Below are 19,554 nucleotides of genomic sequence, written 5' to 3' on the forward strand. Positions count from 1 at the left end.
GTTGGGATGGTTTTGGTTTTGACTTGAAGGCAGTGGAGCTTGAATAATTTCCCACAGATTCTATAAGTTAGCTCCACTCCAGTGGGAAGCTTGTTGGCGGTGAGGTGAAGCATTGCAATGAGATAGACCAAGAACAGGTGACTCAGTGGTTAGCACTGCTACATGGGCCAATTCACCTGGCCTGCACACCTTTTTGGGCGGCACGGTGGATCAGTGGTTAGCACTGCTGCCTCACAGTACCAGGCATCCGGTTCAATTCTCACCTCAGGTGACTGTTTGTATGGAGGTTGCACATTCTTCCTGTGTCTGCGTGGTTTTCCTCCGGGTGCTCCGGTTTCCTCCCACAGTCCAAAGCTGTGCAGGTCAGGTGAATTGGCCATGCTAAATTGCCCGTAGTGTTAGGTGCATTAGTCAGATGGAAATGGGTCTGGATGGGTTACTCTTCAGAGGGTCGATGTGGACTTGTTGGGCTGAAGGGCCCGTTTCCACACTGTAGGGAATCTAATCTAATCAAACAGTTTTGGACGATAACACAGCACTGCTTGACACCGATCCGAATGGGGAATGGATCGGTGACTGAGCCATTTGTTATTACCACGACTTCCATGACATCATGGAGCAGGCAAAGGTAGGTGACAAATGCCATGGTGCAACCAAAGCAGAGAAAGATGCTGTATAATGCTTCCTAACTGACAGCGTCAAAGGGCTTTGTGAGGTCATGGAAGGCCATTACAGAGGTAGGTTCATTTCTCTACATTTCTCCTGCAGTCGTCACGCGATGAAGATCATGCTCATTGTATCCCTATGTGACCGAAAGCCACACTGCGACTCGAGGAGGAATTCCTCAGTCACAGAGAGGAGACTGTTGAGGAGGATCTTGGCGATGACTTTTCCAATGGTTGGCAGCAGGGAGAGTCCCCTGTAGTTACAACATTTGGAATTATTCCCTTTTTTGAAAATACTTAGATGCTGTGGCATCTCAGAGCTCGCCTCCTTCAGATAGTGCAGACAAGGGTAAATAGCTGCAGCAGGAGCTCTTTGCCTCTGCACTTCAATACCTCAGTGGGGATACGTCTGTTGGCTGCAGCAGCCTCAGAGAATGTGAGGACTGCAGATGCTGGAGATTAGAGTCGAGAGTGTGGTGCTGGGAAAGCACAGCAGGTCAGGCAACATCCAAGGAGCAGGAGAATTGACATTGCTGTCATAAGCTGTTCATCAAAAATGCAGCCCTGCAGCAGTCTTGTTGATTTAAGCTGGCAGACAGCTTTCTTTACTTTATGCAAGACTGGCATGTTATAGAGTCATAGAGATGTACAGCATGGAAACAGACCCTTCGGTCCAACCCGTCCATGCCGACCAGATATCCCAACCCAATCTAGTCCCACGTGCCAGCACCCAAGCCATATACCACCACACCCTTCCTATTCATATACCCATCCAAATGCCTTTTAAATGTTGCAATTGTACCAGCCTCCATGACATCCTGTGGCAGCTCATTCCATACACGTATCACCCTCTACATGAAAACGTTGCCCCTTAGGTTTCTTTTATATCTTTCCCCTCTCACTCTAAACCTATGCCCTCTAGTTCTGGACTCCCCCACCCCAAGGAAAAGAATTTGTCTCTTTATCCTATCCATGCTGTTCATAATTTTGTAAACCTCTATAAGGGCACCCCTCAGCCTCCGACGCTCCAAGGAAAAGAGCCCCAGCCTGTTCAGCCTCTCCCTATAGCTCAAATCCTTTAACCCTGGCAACATCCTTGTAAATCTTTCAAGTTTCACAAAATCTTTCCGATAGGAAGGAGACCTGTTAGCGTGAAAGAAAAGGCTGGTAGATATAGGGAATGCTGAATGACTAAAGAAATTGAGGGTTTGGTTAAGAAAAAGAAGGAAGCATATGTAAGGTATAGACAGGATAGATCGAATGAATCCTTAGATGAGTATAAAGGCAGTGGGAGTATACTTAAGAGGGAAATCAGGAGGGCCAAAAGGGGACATGAGATAGCTTTGGCAAATAGAATTAAGGAGACTCCAAAGAGTTTTTACAAATACATTAAGGACAAAAGGATAACTAGGGAGAGAATAGGGCCCTTCAAAGATCAGCGAGGCGGCCTTTGTGTGGAGCCGCAGAAAATGGGGGAAATACTAAATGAGTATTTTGCGTCAGTAGAAAAGGATATGGAAGATATAGAATGTAGGGAAATAGATGGTGACACCTTACAAAATGTCCATATTACAGAGGAGGAAGTGCTGGATGTCTTGAAACATATAAAGGTGGATAAGTCCCAGGACCTGATCAGGTGTAACCTAGAACTCTGTGGGAAGCTAGTGAATTGATTGCTGGGCCTCTTGTTGAAATAATTGTATCATTGATAGTCACAGGTGAGGTGTCAGAAGACTGGAGGTTGGCTAACGTGGTGTCACTGTTTAAGATGGTGGTAAGGACAAACCAGGGAACTTTGGACCAGTGAACCTGACGATGGTGGTGCGCAAGTTGTTGGAGGGAATCCGAGGGACAGGATGTACATGTATTTGGAAAGGCAAGGACTGATTAGGGGTAATCAACATGGCTTTGTGCATGGGAAATCATGTCTCACAAACTTGATTGAGTTTTTTGAAGAAGTAACAAAGAGGATTGATGAGGGCAGAGCGGTAGATGTGATCTATATGGACTTCAGTAAGGCATTCAACAAGGTTCCCCATGGGAGACTGATTTACAAGGTTAGATCTCACAGAATACAGGGAGAATTAACCATTTGGATACAGAACTGGCTCAAAGGTAGAAGACAGAGGGTGGTGGTGGAGGGTTGTTTTTTCAGACTGGAGGCCTGTGACCAGTAGAGTGCCACAAGGATCACTGCTGGGTCCTCTACTTTTTGTCATTTACATAAATGATTTGGATGCGAGAATAAGAGGTACAGTTAGTAAGTTTGCAGATGACACCAAAATTGGAGGTGTAGTGGACAGCAAAGAGGGTTACCTCAGATTACAACAGGATGTGACCAGATGGGCCAATGGGCTGAGAAGTGGCAGATGGTGTTTACTTCAGATAAATGCGAGGTGCTGCATTTTGGGAAAGCAAATCTTAGCAGGACTTATACGCTTAATGGTAATGTCCTAGGGAATGTTGCTGAACAAAGAGACATTGGAGTGCAGGCTCATAGTTCCTTGAAAGTGGAGTCGCAGATAGATAGGATAGTGAAGAAGGTGGTTGGTATGCTTTCTTTTATTGGCCAGAGTATTGAGTACAGGAGTTGGGAGGTCATGTTACGGCTGTACAGGACATTGGTTAGGCCATTGTTGGAATATTGCGTGCGTGTTGCTGAGCTCATGGCATGTGGCATGCTGTGGGGTATGTTCAAGAATGCTTGGATCGATAACAGATCCCTAGTTGAAGAGATATCTGAAGTGCTTCCCCCAGTGTTGCTTGACAGCTGCTTTACCTTTGGTAAGAGTCACTTTTTCCTTGGCCAGCTGTGGGGTGGGGCCTTGGTGTTTGGTTTGTAAATGGTCTTGACAGCACAGAAGAAATTCTGCATATCATGATTGCCAGCCATTCATTGGGCCCCCAGGACTTTCTCCACCTAGCACCTGTTCTTTATGTGGTGGGTTTGTGGTTGGGCCTCAGCCTTCAGTCGTCTGTAGGCCTGCCTTTCTCTTCTGAGTATGGTTGTTATTTACACTCAGAAATGCCATGCGCTTCTGGCTTAACAGTTCTTATGTCTCCTGGTCATTCTCATCAAACCAGTCTTGGTGTTTCCTAGTTGAGTGACTGACAGAGTTTTTGCAAGCATTGATGATGGCAATCTTGAGGGTGGACTACAGGCTGTTGGGATCCTGCAACTTGTCGCCGTTGTCACCAGGTTTGAAGAGAGGAACTGGTTGTATAAAGCTGTTTTTTTCTGGGTCTTGGAGTGCAGCAATGTTGAACTTGTTGCAGCACTATCGTTGTCTTTGCTGCGGTGGGGCTATGTTATGCTGATCCTGGCTTGGATCAGGTTATGGTCTGTCCAGCAGTCATTGGCTCCTGTCATGGATGGGTGATCTTAACATCTTTTGGATCCCTTGGACTGAAAGTAACGTAGTCAAGGTTAATGATAGTATCAGCTTGTGCACTTCAAACTTTCACAAGCCAGTTCTTGCAATCATTTGTAACAACTATCTAAATATGCAGAAAAACCAAAATAAAAAGAAAATAAAAGTCAACTGAAATAAAGGAACAAACTTGATAGTTAGTTACTCTAAAAAAATTCAAGAGATGGCTGTAGTGAAGAAAACCTATGATAACTCAGCTTCCATTTCCAAGTAACATTTCCCACAGCATTTTTTAAAATCACTCTTGCCTCAAGAGTTCATAAAATATAAGCAAAAAACAAGATCTTGAGGCGATATCTTGTTTATCAACAGGCATAGATAGAATGTACAAGAGTTATGAAGCATGATTTTTTTTCAAATTTTTGAGAGAAGGGAAGACAAGGAACAGCTTTTCAAGGTGAAGAATGTAGTTGCAAGAGATTTGTATACAAAATAGAAGCAAAATAAATGTCTATACCATTTGCTTATTTTGCTATTTGAATTCATTCACCATTTGATAAGTCTCACAAGCAACAGAATAATGCCTCAACATTGCCATTTTAAGAACTTGTCATTCTTCTAATTAACAATCTATCGAATATTTTTTTTTAACAATTGCATTATATTTTTCAAATCCCAGGTTGGGAGCTGTGTATCCAATGTCATTTCTGATATTGCAAGTGGGTAAACACTGAAGAAGATATTAACCTGCCCTCCTAACCAGCAGGATCAGGATCTGGGTCTTTAACAGTCATCCTATTGCAACATTTACAATGGTATGGCAACTGAGACATCAGCTGGAACAAGCAGGAAGTCTGATACAGATCGAGATCCATTCATTCAAAGAGAGCCCGATTATTGGACCAGAACAAGGAAACCATGATGGTTTTCCCACCAAGTGAAGATGGGTCAAAAGGACAGAGGAAGCTGACACATTAATTGGAAATCTTTCTCCTCTGAATACTTCGGACCTGTCCAGTAATTGTGCCAGTTCCAAATATATTAGCAAAGACGTAAAATGCTCTATGTTGAAGCATCTTCTCTTGCATTTCTATTATAACACTGCTCCTTCAGCATTACATTGTATTTGCTTTGGCCAACAAGACACAATGTCACAGATCATTGGACATTAAATCCAACTGAGAGCACAAAGGCCTAAAGGGTTTTTGTTCAGCTTGTATTAAGTATAGAACAGTCAATTTGTTGAACACAAAATGATCATATGAAATTGTATGAACACATTCCCTGTGACTTTTTGACCATGGAAATAACTAATGGATTAAAAATCATCAGAGCAACTTGTAAGGAGGCAAGAATTGGGTATTCATAAAGTTGGTTCTTATGAACCTACTTTATTTTGTATCTGAGCCTAAAAGCTATCAAATACTCTCACTGTACACACAAGTTGGAAAATCATTCGATACACACCACCATCACTGATACTTAATGAGCACAAAATTCTCATGCACAATATTTTTGACAACAGAGAAAAAAAATGAATAAAACATTACCTCTAAACTACACACAGTAGTTTAAGCAGTCTGAATGTTCATTGATTTATAAATATTAATATAAAATCAGAAACTTTCCGGAGAAAAGGCTGAGTCTGATATGCTCAACATAACCGACATATCTTCCTTCAAGTTTCTACATTTATTAACTTAATGAATTTGGCTATAATTAGTGTAAGTAAACCCAAAAGCAGGAAGGAGATACTTGCATTTGCAAAGAATTATTTGTATCTGAGGTTGTATAATCTTCAGACATTTTAACACACTTCAAACAAATCTTTACACATTTAATTTTTCATGAGACCTTATTACAAAAGCCCTGTGAAATGTAAGTTATCATAATAGTAAGGGTACAAAGAAATGGAGTGGCATTAAAAGAATGTAGAAGACGATCCATTGCAGAAATCATGCCACTCTAACAGAAGATTTTCAATTGACAGCTGTCTGGTCTTTGTACTATAATCCAGTCTGTGTCTATCACTTCCTTTCTGTCAAAATGTTCTAATCTGTAGCCCCCTTCCTAAAGATCCCAAATTGTTAACCAAGGTAAATAATTTCCACACCAAAAGAAAGGGAAAAATTGTGTAGATGCTGGAAATCCAACCAAAAACATAAGTATTCTGAAGCCACATTGGACTTGAAACATTAACTCTGTATCTCTGTGCACATGTTCTGCCAGATCTGATGAGTCTCTGCATCACTTTTTGTTTTTATATAAATAATTTCCAGATCTTTCTTAAATTTCAGTCACTGGCAGAACAATTTTAGTACCACGATATTTATATTTCTCTTATTGTTATTTTAGCTTGGTGCCAATGTATGAAGTTAGAAATCTTTTTCCTAATCCAGTTCTTGCCCTGAGCTCTGCATGAGTATCAGAAAAATGTGAGATGACTAACTACTGTGCATGAGCCTCTTGTGACTGAGACAGTCCCCATCTCACTGCCACAAGGTTTTGAAATCTGTCTGCTGTGTACTGAACCTTTGCTATGTATGAGCCCCAGGCCTGTCTTCTCTCTACCAGATGTACTAACACTGAGGTGACGGGCATGTCAGAGGGGCATTGTGTCATAGTCATAGGGTCATTCAACATGGAAACAGACCCTTTGGTCCAACTAGTCTATGCTGACCATGTTTCCAAACTAAACTAGTCCCACTTGACTGTGTTTGGCCCATATCCCTCCAAACATTTCCTATTCATGTACTTTTCAAATGTCTTTTAAATGTTGTAATTGCACCTGCATCCACCACTTCCTCTGATAGTTCATTCCACACACGAACCACTATGTAAAAACATTTCCCCTTATGCCATTTTAAAATCTTTCTCCTCTCACCTTAAAAATATGCCCCCTGGGTTTGAACTCCCCAACCCTAGGGAAAAGATCCATGCTATTCACCCTTTATGATTTTATAAATGTCTATAAGGTCACCCCTCAACTCCTACACTCCATTGAGAAAGATCCCAGCCTATCCAGCTTATTTTTATAACTCAAACCCTCCATTCCCAGCAAAATTCTGGTAAATCTTTTCTGAATCCTGTCCAATTTAGTAATATCCTTTCTATAGCAGGGTGACTAGAACTGCACACAGTACTCCAGGAGAGGCCTCACCAATGTCCTATACAATCTCAATATGACGTCCCGACTCCTATTCCGAAAGGTCTGAGCAATGAGGGCAAGCATGTAAACACCTTCTTAATCACCCTGTCTACCTGTGATTCAAATTTCAAAGAATAATATTCCTAAACCCTCGATCTCTCCGTTCTATAGCACTACTCAGGACCCTACCATTAATTGTATAAGTCCCATCCTTGTTTGTTTCACCAAAATGTAATACCTTGCAATTATCCAAATTAAACTCCATCTGCTACATCTTAGCCCATTGACCCAATTGATCAAGATCTCTCTGTAATCTTAGATAATCTTCTTTGCTGAATAGTTAGGGTGGCACGGTGGCTCAGTGGTTAGCACTGCTGCATCACAGCACCAGGGTCCCAGGTTCGATTCCAGTTTCAGGTGACTGTCTGTGTGGAGTTTGCACATTCTCCCCGTGTCTGTGTGGGTTTCCTCCCACAGTCCAAGGATGTGCAGGTCAGGTGAATTGGCCATGCTAAATTGTCCATAGTGTTAGGTGCATTAGTCAGAGAGAAATGGGTCTGGGTGGGTTACTCTTTGGAGGGTCGGTGTGGACTGGTTGGGCCGAAGGGCCTGTTTCCACACTGTAGGTAATCTAACATACCACCAATTTTGGTGTCATCTACAAACTTACTAACCATGCCTCCTATATTCTCATCCAAATTCTTTATATAAATGATGAACAAAAATTGACCCATTGCTGATCCCTGTGGAACACCACTGGTCACAGGCCTCCAGACAGAAAAACAATCTCCACCGCCACCCTCTGTCTCCTACCTTCAAGCCAATTTTGTAACCAATTGGCAGGCTCACCCTGAATTCATGCAGGTGCTGCTATCTTAAGAGACTCTATCATCCGTATGTGGGAAAGCAAACATAATGATACTAACTTAGATTGAATTTGCTTTGATATCAGATATGAAGCAGAATGACTGCATAGCCATCCTTATGGTTCTGACCACAACCAGGTTTCTACAGTCAGGATTGTCTAAACCTTTTTGGCAAGTACTCATTCCATTTCCAGCTCCACTGAGGCTCCTGCTTGGGTCAGGAGGAGAAGAATGGGAAGAAGGAGGAATACATATTTATGTAACACTTTACTGCAGTACTATGGGGCTTTTGGAGATAGATCAACAATTCAAAATGTTCAGCAATATGCACCTAGTTTTTGTTAAATCCTTAAGGGGAAAAGTATATCACATGATGTCTGTCTTACATAAATGGCATCATAATATGCTTGTACATCTAACAATTTCAAAACTTACATCCAAATTCTATGCTCCCTCCTTACAGTTCTCAATCCTTCTCTCATGACTTGAAAGATCTGTGGCTTCTACTTCCAATTGAATCCAGACTGTAACTCAATTGTTCCTTTCATAAAGTGTTGCGAAAGCCTTTCAAAGACACATCCATAATTACCATTGCATATTTTTACAATTTCCAGTATAGCTTCTGCTGCAATAATTTTTAGCTTTTCCTTTAAACCATCCATCAGTCACATTTTAAAATATCCCGTTATTCCTGTTTTAACATTTCCTATTTTTACTTTAAGAATTACTCAAAATGCATTTAAGACTGCGATTTCCAAACAGCTCAAACTTAAAGCAATTGACAGTTTGTAGCCATTTTCAGACAATTTATTGAGTTTGTTGAGAAACAGCAGTTGAAATCTAATACATTAGTTAATTCGATAAAGAGATGGATCACTGATACTAGAGGATAATCAGGATTTTGGCATGGAATATGTTGGTCTCACTAAAAATAATGAGGACAGCATCTTGCTTGAACTGAGGGAACTCTTCCTTGGGTCTTCCTTCTCCTCTCTGGTATATCTTTCATCTGAGAAACCAGCACTCTGAGGACCACCTGATGCCCATTCCAAGATGAAGACTCCCCGATAAGGAATCCCCTTTGCTCACCCCACCTCTGCCTTATAGGGGCAGGTAGCTTACACTGTGTCATTCATTTATCTGAACCCTTTCAGTCAATGGCATGGGACAACTGTCATGACATCAGATGACTGTTGGTCCCTTTCCCACCTTATTTAGAGATTAGTTTTAATTCACTCTAAGAACAAAACCTTCTTAATTTCAAAAATAACACACATTTGGCACCAAATTGTTGACACTAATTCAATGTAGACTGTGACTTCCATGTTTCTCGTAATTCTTCCCCTTTGTTTTCCTATGCTAGAATTTTGGAAAGTTAATTACTGCTGTAATAGCTATTAAATGGTATGTCATGCTATGCAGTCAATACTCAGAAAATTCCAGTTTTAAGGGACTCCAGTTTCCAAATTATTGATTGTGAATTGTTTCATGCTGTGGTTTTGTGCGGGACATAGTTCATGGCATATTTTCCAAGTTAGTGAAGTGTAATGAGATTATTGTGTTTAATTGTTATGCTCCATTTTGTCCTCTTCAGGGCAAAGAAATGATTCCAGTGTAAAATTGGATCATATCGTGCAGTAATTAGCTTAAATGCTCAAAAGATTAGCAATTATATCAAAGCCATTGCATAATCTGACACAATGGTTTTACATTCATGCTGAAGTAGTCAGAGAAGCACTGATTGATATCAGTTTTAAATTGTTATTATTTTGTTTATTTAGCTTTTTAAAAATGTAACAAACAAAACAACTATCTGTTATTCTCCCTCTCTTAAACACTATTGTTCTTATATTTAGCTTTGTCTACTCAATTAGTCCATGAATTAATAATTCTCACTTTAATTGCTAGTTACACTCTGTGGTGTCCATTTTAACTCAGCCCAGATTTTCATTGTCACAGAAGGCTGAAGAAAACTGGTGGAAATCGCTGAAAATCGGAAGCCCCATCACCAAACGAGTCATTTCTGTTACTTTCTCAGGGATAGATTACGGGAAGACTCCTGTTTTATGCATGCGTGGTTCATGGAGATAGGTAGTCATTAAAACGGGAAACGACTTCCATTTAAATGCCATTTTGTTATCCCTGCTCTCTTCAATCCACATATGCAGTTGATAAGGTCTGAGCAAGCCATTTTGTGGATTTGGAGAGGTGAGATTTCCCATATGGCTATAGTTCTAGGGCATCTTGGTGGGGATTCAAGTGTTCCTTGGCGGTGCGGGGGAGGGGGGAGTGAGGGCAGGTGTCCTTCGAGGGGTCTCACATGGGATAGGGGTCTCACATACATTTAGGATGGCGATCTCCAATATCCATTGGGCTTGTAAACATTAGACAAGAATGTGTCTAAAATGTGCACAAACTATTCAAACTGCCAAAGAGTTGTCAAAGTCAAGCAACTGGTGAAGCTTTCAAAATAATTGGAATACAAATATTTGTTTTCACAAGAAATTAGATTAAGAAATTTCAGTGCAATGTTTATTTAATTAATGAGAATGTATTTTAATATCGTAACATCATCAATGTTAGCTTTATGTCCATGGTGAGTCTCAATCTATTGGCATGAAGAGGAAGAGGAAGTGGTTGGGGAGGGCATGGGTTGGTATAAGTTGGCACCAAATTGGTATGTGCCTATAAAGGGCCAGAAGAAAGAGTACAGGGCCATAGGCTGTCATGGAGGCATGAAGGACTTGAGGTGGGCAGAGTAGAGGGTGGCATGGAAGGGAGGATTGGAGGGTCAATTTTCATTTTGGTCTTCTTTAAACTTTAACTGTGGTATAATGCTGGTACACAGGGGCAGACCTGCACCCTGCCTGCATGGCAGCTCTTATACCACGGTCAGCTTGCCTGCCTCCCAAGGAACCTACCACTTTGGAATGAAAATCATACTTTCAGGGCATTTTATCCTGGGTTAGCTTTGCAATGCTGGGTAATGTCTCAGCTCTGCAAGCCCAACTCAAGAGCGATAATCAGGGCCTCTGTGAGTAGTTTCAAGTGAGTTAAAGTGTCACCCAGTATGTCTTGGTAGGGATTCTTCTATCTGCATGGTTATGGAGGTCCTTGTTGTGCAACTTGTTCAGATAGGCCCCAGATCCCTTTAAAGGGTGCCGCACTGCTTAACTATAACTTCCAGTGCAATAGACTGTCATTCACAGAGACCACAAAATATTAACCAATATGTTCTATGACTTCTAGTTCTCCTCATAGATCTTTCAAAGCTGCTTGCAATGTTCCACTTGCAACTCAGTACTGAGAACACAGAACTTTCTGTCACTTGAAGTAGCTGAGGTGACTAGCACACATACATTAAGGAGTAGCTCATTTAAAACATAATGAAAATCCAGATAAGTATATTACTGAGAACAGCAACAGAATATATTGATAGAATGAGTTGAAGTAGGAGAAAGTATGTGCAGAGTATAAACAATGATATAGACCACTGAGCTATATGGCCTATTCCTTTGTTGTAAATCCTATGCAAATCTATATACCTAATAATGTAGAGGGTAGCATCAGAATTATAGGGTGGCATAAACAGTAAAATATCACCTATAATTGTCAGCAGTTTGGCCAGCTGAGTATAATGCCATGCAGTTTCTGTAATATTAAAGTCATGAACTGGATGCAATTACATTGTTGAATCTGACTGAAGTCTCCATTTTCTAACAATTTCCTCCAATTGTTAATGGCGCCAATAGCTGATTGAAGCCTCGATTTTGCTTTAAGATAGTAAGTTGAGAGTAAATAATTATTAAACTTCACAAAACAACATGCTTACTGAATATATTTAAAGTGATTCCTTTCTAACTAATTCTTATGATCTTGACAAATAGTTAGGGCCACCTACTCAAAATATGTGGCTACTTATGCTAAATATGGATAGTGTAAGGTGTGCAAATTATATTAAACTTTATCCAACGGTGCCTGCAAATAGTGAAAGATACTGATATTAACTGTGTCCCAAAATTACATTTTACCTCAGTAAGTAAAAACACAGGAATCAGGACATCATTTTTCAATGATAATAGCAATTTTCAGGTTTACTAACATCTAGTGAGACTGTGGCTAGACAATAGTATAAGTTGGTAGAATCATATAAGGGTTGGATGACATGGACTAGGGTGAGAATTATGGAAGGATGAGACAGAAAGCCCAGGGAGGCCATTATCAACATTGAGAACAATTTAGTTAAAATATGCAGTAGGTCCTGAACATTGATGAAAAATTCTCACTGGGCAGTGATACACTGCGTATTAAGGGGAATTATTGCTTGTAAACTGCAAATGTTGCCTCTTTAATCTACAGCCTTCTACTCTACCGTCTGTTGCAGCCAAACCAGACACTGGCAATTCTTGACAACAAAATCAGAGCAGATAAATGGCCTGAGGAGTCTCTTGAGCAGAATCTCTGTGAAATGTCCTATGGCTGGCTGGTTCCTGGTACCTCCCTGTCTCCGTGTGTAAGCTCAAGGTCACCTGCCTGCTCCCCCCCCCAACCATTGCCTTGCTTTTGGTCCTGAGGACCTGTGGCTCAGCCAGTAGTGTCTAGGTCCCAGCAGATCCTAAGAATGCTGGACCTGGTTCTCCATTGCATTCAGCATCCTGTCCATGGAGACGGCGAGACAATTATACGCTTGAAGCAGCTGAGTCCCCATAGTGTAGCTGCACTCTATTGCCTCTTTCTTGTCTGCATGCTGCTACTTTGCTCCCTTGTACATTTGAACAGAATCCATGATTCCAGACTGCATGGAGTCCTCTCCTGCTTGGGGTTAAGCAGGGTGCTGATCTCCAGCATTCTCTGATTGCCAAAGGTCTGGGCCATTTCTTCCTTGGCCGACTGTGGAGCATTATAATGAAGTGCTCACCAACCTGTGGTCCCAAACATACTGGAAGTGATGTTCCCACTGATGTGTCAGCATCTGAGCTGGTGGGAGGGGCAGGAGACAGGCTGGCCATGCTTCTTCTGAGACATTCGTCCTGCCTTCTCCAGATGTCGATGTATTTCCTTCTAGTCCAGTGACCCCATTTCACTGCTGAGACCATGGCCATCTTGTTTGCACTGGCAAGACACAAAAGAGAGAGAAGATATTGCAATCAAGGGTTATCAGTTGTGTCCAATGAATGATTTTGACAGTGGTGCTGACGTTAGAGGTTCAGTGGAAGAATGTGCGTAACTTATTCAGTTGGTGGGATGTGGATGTTTCAGCACCCCTGTAGGAGTAGACCTCGTCGTTTTCTGAGAAAGCTAGTATCGTCTGCTCATAAGGGACAGGCAGCTTTGTATCAAATACCCAAGCACCAGTTCAGGCCCTTTCCACCCATTCCGAACTGTGTTCTCTTGTAATGAGAGTAAGCGAAGGATTGAATAAGATGGAAGTCTGTGCCACAGTTCTTAGTGGTGGTACAGGTGGGTGAAAGATGGTGAGAAGTGCAGGGAGTATGTGCAGGGATGGGAGGGTAATTAAGAGCGACCATATATTCTGATTATTGAGGTGTGGATTTGGTAAATGTCGATTTGGCAGGCATGTGCTGGTTTTTCAAGCTACATGGGGAAATGTGCTGTAGTGGTGCTTGCTCCGGCCTGCTCCATGCCTATCAGATGCTTTCCGACTGGTACTGGATAGTCCAGTGGGATCTATAGGAAAGATGCACAAAACCTGCAGTGCAAGCATTTTGATATCCATCATTGAAATGCATGAACAAACTTTGCTGCAGCCTTCCCACAATTACAAACTGGCTCAAATATTTTTGGATGCCCTTGATCTTACAGGATATTTTTGTCATGAGCAGAAAATGCATTTAATATTTTTAAACATAAAACAAAATACGAATGGATTACAAATTTCAGCAAAACGTCAGATCATTTGAATTCAATAGTATAGAAGTTGGTCAGGCTCTACATAAATGATGAGGTTGAAGATGATCCTCCGTTTGTCAGTTGAAACAACAGTCAGGATAAGTCAGTAATAAAGTCATGGGGTTTAATATCCCCAGAACAACATGAAATCTAAACATAAAAGAACAGAATATTAATTGAATATTTTTTCTTTCTCATTCTTGAGATGTTACAAGTGTCATAGTTCTCAATGTATATTTTAAAATGCAGTAGTTATTATTAAATAAGGTTGTAAAAATAGCATTCCCATTCTTGCTATGTTAATCACTCTCAGAGGAACATAAGAATATAGGACACTGGAACAGTAGCATCTTGGCCTCCTCCAGAGGTCTTCAACTTCACAATGCCAATGTTAAGCCAATTTGATTCAGTCCACGCGATATCAAGGAACAACTGCAGGAACTGCGTACTGCAAAGGCTGTGGGTCTTGACAGCATTCTGGCAATAGTATTGAAGATATGTTCTGCAGAATTTGCTGCACTCCTAGCCAAACTCTTCTATTCAGCTACAACACTGATATCTACCTGACAATGTGAAAATTTGCCCAGGAATGTCTTGTACTTAAAAAGCAGGACAAATCCAACCTAGCCAATTGCCACCTCATCAATCTGCTCTTGATCATCAGTAAAATAATGAAGATGCCGTCAATAGTCCTATGAAGCAACACTTGCTCAGCAGTGACCTGCTCACTGACACTTCGTTTTGGATTCTGCCAGGGCCAATGAACTCCTGACCCTATTACAGCTATGGTCTAAACATGGACAAAAAGGCTGGATTCCAGGTGTAACTGCAATTACAATCAAGGCTTCATTTGACCAAGTATGGCATGAAGGGGCCCTTAGCAAACTGGAGACAATGAGCATCAGAGGGCAAATACTCTACTAGTGGGAGTCATACCTGGCTGAAAGGAAGATACTGTGATTGTTGGAGTTCAGTCATCTCGGCTCCTGGACATCTCTGCAGGAATACTTCAGGGTAATGTCCAATGCCAACTATCTTCAGTTGCTTCATCAGTGACCATCCCTCGACAATAAGGCGAGAAATGTGGGATGCTCACTTATGTTCAGCACATTCATGACTTCTCAGATACTGAACCAGTCCATATCCTAGTGTAGAAAGACCTGGACAATATCTAAGCTTGGCTGACCAGTGGTAAGTAACATTCACACCACACAAATGCCAGATAATGATTAGCTCCAAAAAGAGTGAATCAAATCAATGCCCCTTGACAATCATTGGCATTGCATCACTGAATGCCTAACTATTAACATCCTATTAACAACCTTTGAGCAGAAGCTTAACTGGACTCGCCATATAATTACTGTGGTACAGGAGCAGGTCAGCAGTGAATAACATAAATCCTGACTCACCAGAACAAGTCCACCATCTACAAAGCACAAGTCAGGAATGATGGAATATTCCTCACTTTTCTGTGTGATTGCAGGTCCACCCAACATTCAAGGAACCTAACATCATCCAGGTCAAAGCAGATATTGTGGTTGTGATTGTTTGATTTGGCACCACGTCCACTTGATTGTTTGTGGATGTGCTGCCATTCACACCCTCCACCACAGACGTTCAGTAGCAGCAGTGTGTACTGTCTGCAAGATGGTCTGCAGAAACTCACTGAAACTCATCTTCCCAACCCACTTTTGAGAAGGACAGGGCAGCACGAACATGACGACTTGTAAGTATCCCTCCAAGTTACTCGCCACTCCTGATCTGGAAATATATCACCATTCCATCAACGTTGCTGCATCAGAATCCTGGAACTCCCTCCCTAATGGCATTATTGGTCCACTTACACCAAATTGACTGCTGCAGTTCATCACCTTCTCAATGACAACTAAGATTGAGCAATAAATGCTGGCCAAGCCAGCGATGCCCACTAACTATGCATGAATAAATTTTAAAATGTAATTTGGCTCTTCAAGCTTGCTTCCCCATTCAACAAGATCATGGCTTATCAGGTTGTGGTCTCAACATCACTATCCACCTAACCACTGACTCCCCTGTCTATCAAAACTTCTGCATGGTAGACTGGTTTAGCAAGTTTAGATAATGTGGAATCCAGGAGGTGTAACCAATTGGATACAAAATTGACTTGAAGGTAGGAGACAGAGGGTGGTGGTGGAGGATTACTTTATGGAATGGAGGCCTGTGACCAGCGGTGTGCCACAAGGATCAGTGCTGCAATCGTTTGGCGTGCTTGCCTTCACTGGTCAGTGCATTGAAAATAGGAGTTCGGAGATCATCTTGCATCTGTATAGGACATTGGTGAGGCTACTTTTAGAACAGTGTGTTCAATTTTTGCCTCCCTGCTATAGCAAAGATGTTGTTAAACCTGAAAGAGTTCAGAAAAGATTTACAAGCCTGTTGTCAGGATTGGAGGGTTTGAGGCATAGGGAAAGGCTGGATACACTGGGGCTATTTTCCCCGGAGCATCAAAGGCTGAAGAGTGACATTTTGAGGTTCACAAAATCATGAGGGGCATGGATAAAGTGAGTAGCCAAGGTCTTTTTCACAGGGTAGGGGAGTCCAAAACTGAAGGGCATGGGTTTAAGGTGAGAGGGGAAAAATTTAAAAAGGACCTGAGGGTCAACTTTTTCACACACATGGTGATGCATGTATGGAATGAGCTGCCATGAGAAGAAGTAGTGGAGGCTGGTACAATTGCAACATTTAAAAGACACCTGGATGGGTGTTAGAATTGTGAGGATTTTGAGGGACATGGGCCAAATGCTGGCAAATGGGACTAGGTCGGATTAGGGTGTTTAGTCAGTATGGACAAGTTGGACTGAAGAGAGGAAGCGAGGACTGTAGATGCTAGAGATCAGAGTCGAAAAGTGTGGTGCTGGAAAAGCACATCAGGTCAGGCAGCATCCAAGGAGCAAGACAGTCAACATTTCGGGCATAAGCTCTTTATCAGGACTGTTTACGTGCTGTATAACTCCATGACAATGACTTTAAGTCTATATGATTATTCCTTAAATAAGCACAGTGACCCAGACATACCTTCTTTCTAGGGAAGAAAATTCCACAGCTCTCTGAGAGAAAAGAATCTCTCCTCCATCTTATGAGACAAGTTCTTATACTTAAGCAGTGCATCCCTAGTTCCAGTCTTCACCACAAGAAGAAACATCCTCTTGAAATCTATTCTAGCAAATCCTATTAAGCTCTTATATATTAGACCATATAACCACACTTTTCAATAAAATCATTCTTTCCTCTAAATTGCAATGAGTATAGGTCAAACCCATTCATTCTTTCTCAATTAAATTAACATTTTATTTGCAGAAATAAGTCAAGGGAACCTTCTCTGAATTTCTCTGAAAACAATTGTCATTTTTTTTAAAATAGGAAACCCAGGACAGTGCTCCATATGTAGTTTCACCAAGTCTCTATATACCTGCAGTGAAAGTTTCGATACTCCATTCTCCTTGCAATAAAGGCCAACATTCTATTTTATTTCTTAATGATTTGATGCCCTGGCATTCTAACAGTTTTTGTGGTTCCTAAACCAGGACATCCAGATCTCTCCATGCCACCATGTTCAGCAATCTCTCTCCATTTAACTTCAGTTCTGTTCTTCCTGCCCAAGTGGACATGTTCACATTTTCCCACATTATTCTTCATCTACTTTTTTGAAAAATCACTGTTGCTTCAATTATGTCTCAAAATTCTAGTTGTTACAGATGTCAGCAGAACTCTTCAGATATCATTCTGAAAATGGGGGTTGACATATATGCTGATTATGAAATGGAACCACACATTTAGGTGGTTATGATTTTAAAATATGGGACAACGCTATAACACTAGTAATGCATATTCATTTAATGTGGTACATTTTTGAATAAATAAAATGTACAAAACTATACTTAGCCACAATGAAGGTATTTTAAAATCAGTCAGTTAACAAAGAGTTAATCAGATTCATTCTGAATTACTTTAACTATGGCATCATCAACAGGATTGCTATGTGATGATGAATATTGGCAACCGGTCATTTTAGCATTGAGGTCTTTTAGTAATCTCCACGTGACCTTGATTGTTTGCTGCAAAACCAGATATTTTCAATTCATAAACCAGCTACACCACCTGGCTCTTGTTTTGAAATCTTTGCTGGACTCTATTTGATTTGGCCCATTTAAATGCACGTGTGTGCACATTCTATTTCTTATGAAGATGAAACCATTTTGATAACTTTCAATGATCCATTCTAACACATGCTTCTCAAGATCAGGCCAGCGACTGATCTCTCTTCTAATGGTTCATTTGGTGTTGGGCATCTTCACCAGATTGGATTCCTTCTTCTACCATTGGTTTACCAGATTGCTCTACTCCATGTGGGCATGCCTCAAGCTTCCATGCACCTTTGCAACACAGCTCTTAGCACCTGCTCAATCTCTTGAACCCAGTTATGAGGGAAGTAAAAATATACATTTGTGAATTGAATATTGAGGTTGACAACTAATACCCATATCGCAATACACGGCTGAAAAGGGGAGATAGATCTATACATCAAGTAAATGGAAAAAGATTATTTTTGGGGACAGAAAAATTGAGCCATCTTGTATACCAGGTTGACTTATACACTATGATCTGCTGTAATTGTCAAGTCATTTGACTTCATCCCTGCGTCAGGTTATACATTCAACCTGGAAATGTTCAGTCACTCCTCAAACCTGAACTTCCTAATCCTAAAATTGTTTATAACAATTATACTAAAGCAGCAATAAAATTTCACAAAGTATACCATATATGAAATTTAATTTCAAAAATAACAATGACTATTCAATGAAAGACAGAATTCCACAACAGGCAGTTTGCAGGAACCAACCGTCATAGATAGAGGTTAATTGAGTAATACCTTGTACATTTTGTGAGTTCACACATGAGAACTTCCCTCTGTAATACAGGATCTTTAAATAGGCAGTACTCTTCTGAGCCAAGAGAAATCAAAACCATTTATCATTTACAGGGTAATTTCAGAATTGGTCTCAAAACTTTACAATACCAGGCTCACGTAAACCCTAACTTTATCCTCCCATAAGAGACAACAGTAAGAGTTATTTGGCATATTGTTCATTCTCCTAAATTTAGAGTCAATCTTAAAAGTATAATTTGATAGACAAACATAATCAAAATTTGAATACTTTTTGAACAAAGGTGCCTGAGAAAAGACAATGATATACTGACAACATTATTCTCAGGCAGAACAGACGCATTTAAGATATCGGAGCTGAAAATGTGTTGCTGGAAAAGCGCAGCAGGTCAGGCAGCATCCAAGGAACAGGAGAATTGACGTTTCGGGCATCAGCCCTTCTTCAGGAATGAGGCATTTGGGATATCCCCAATTAAACATGTGTGTTGATCAGACTACTCTAAATGCCTGAAATTAATTTTACACATTTTAAAATGTAAACGTCCTTAGTTCACTTTGCTGGAGAAAGGACTACACTTTTTTCAGGAGAAGCTGCTTCAGTTTCAGTCGCACAAGAGTTTTGTTTGCTGCAATTTATCAAGACTCTTCTTAAAAATACATTACTATAATT

The 19,554-nt window shown here is 40.9% G+C and overlaps 1 protein-coding gene across 2 annotated transcripts in view; it reads left to right on the top strand.

Annotated features, from left to right (window-relative positions):
- Positions 1-19,554, top strand: part of synpra (synaptoporin a) — a 377,164-nt gene that overhangs the window by 299,617 nt on the left and 57,993 nt on the right. The window lies entirely within an intron of this gene.

The sequence above is a fragment of the Chiloscyllium punctatum genome, chromosome 12 (genome assembly GCF_047496795.1).
Source record: "Chiloscyllium punctatum isolate Juve2018m chromosome 12, sChiPun1.3, whole genome shotgun sequence".
Lineage (NCBI taxonomy): Eukaryota > Metazoa > Chordata > Chondrichthyes > Orectolobiformes > Hemiscylliidae > Chiloscyllium > Chiloscyllium punctatum.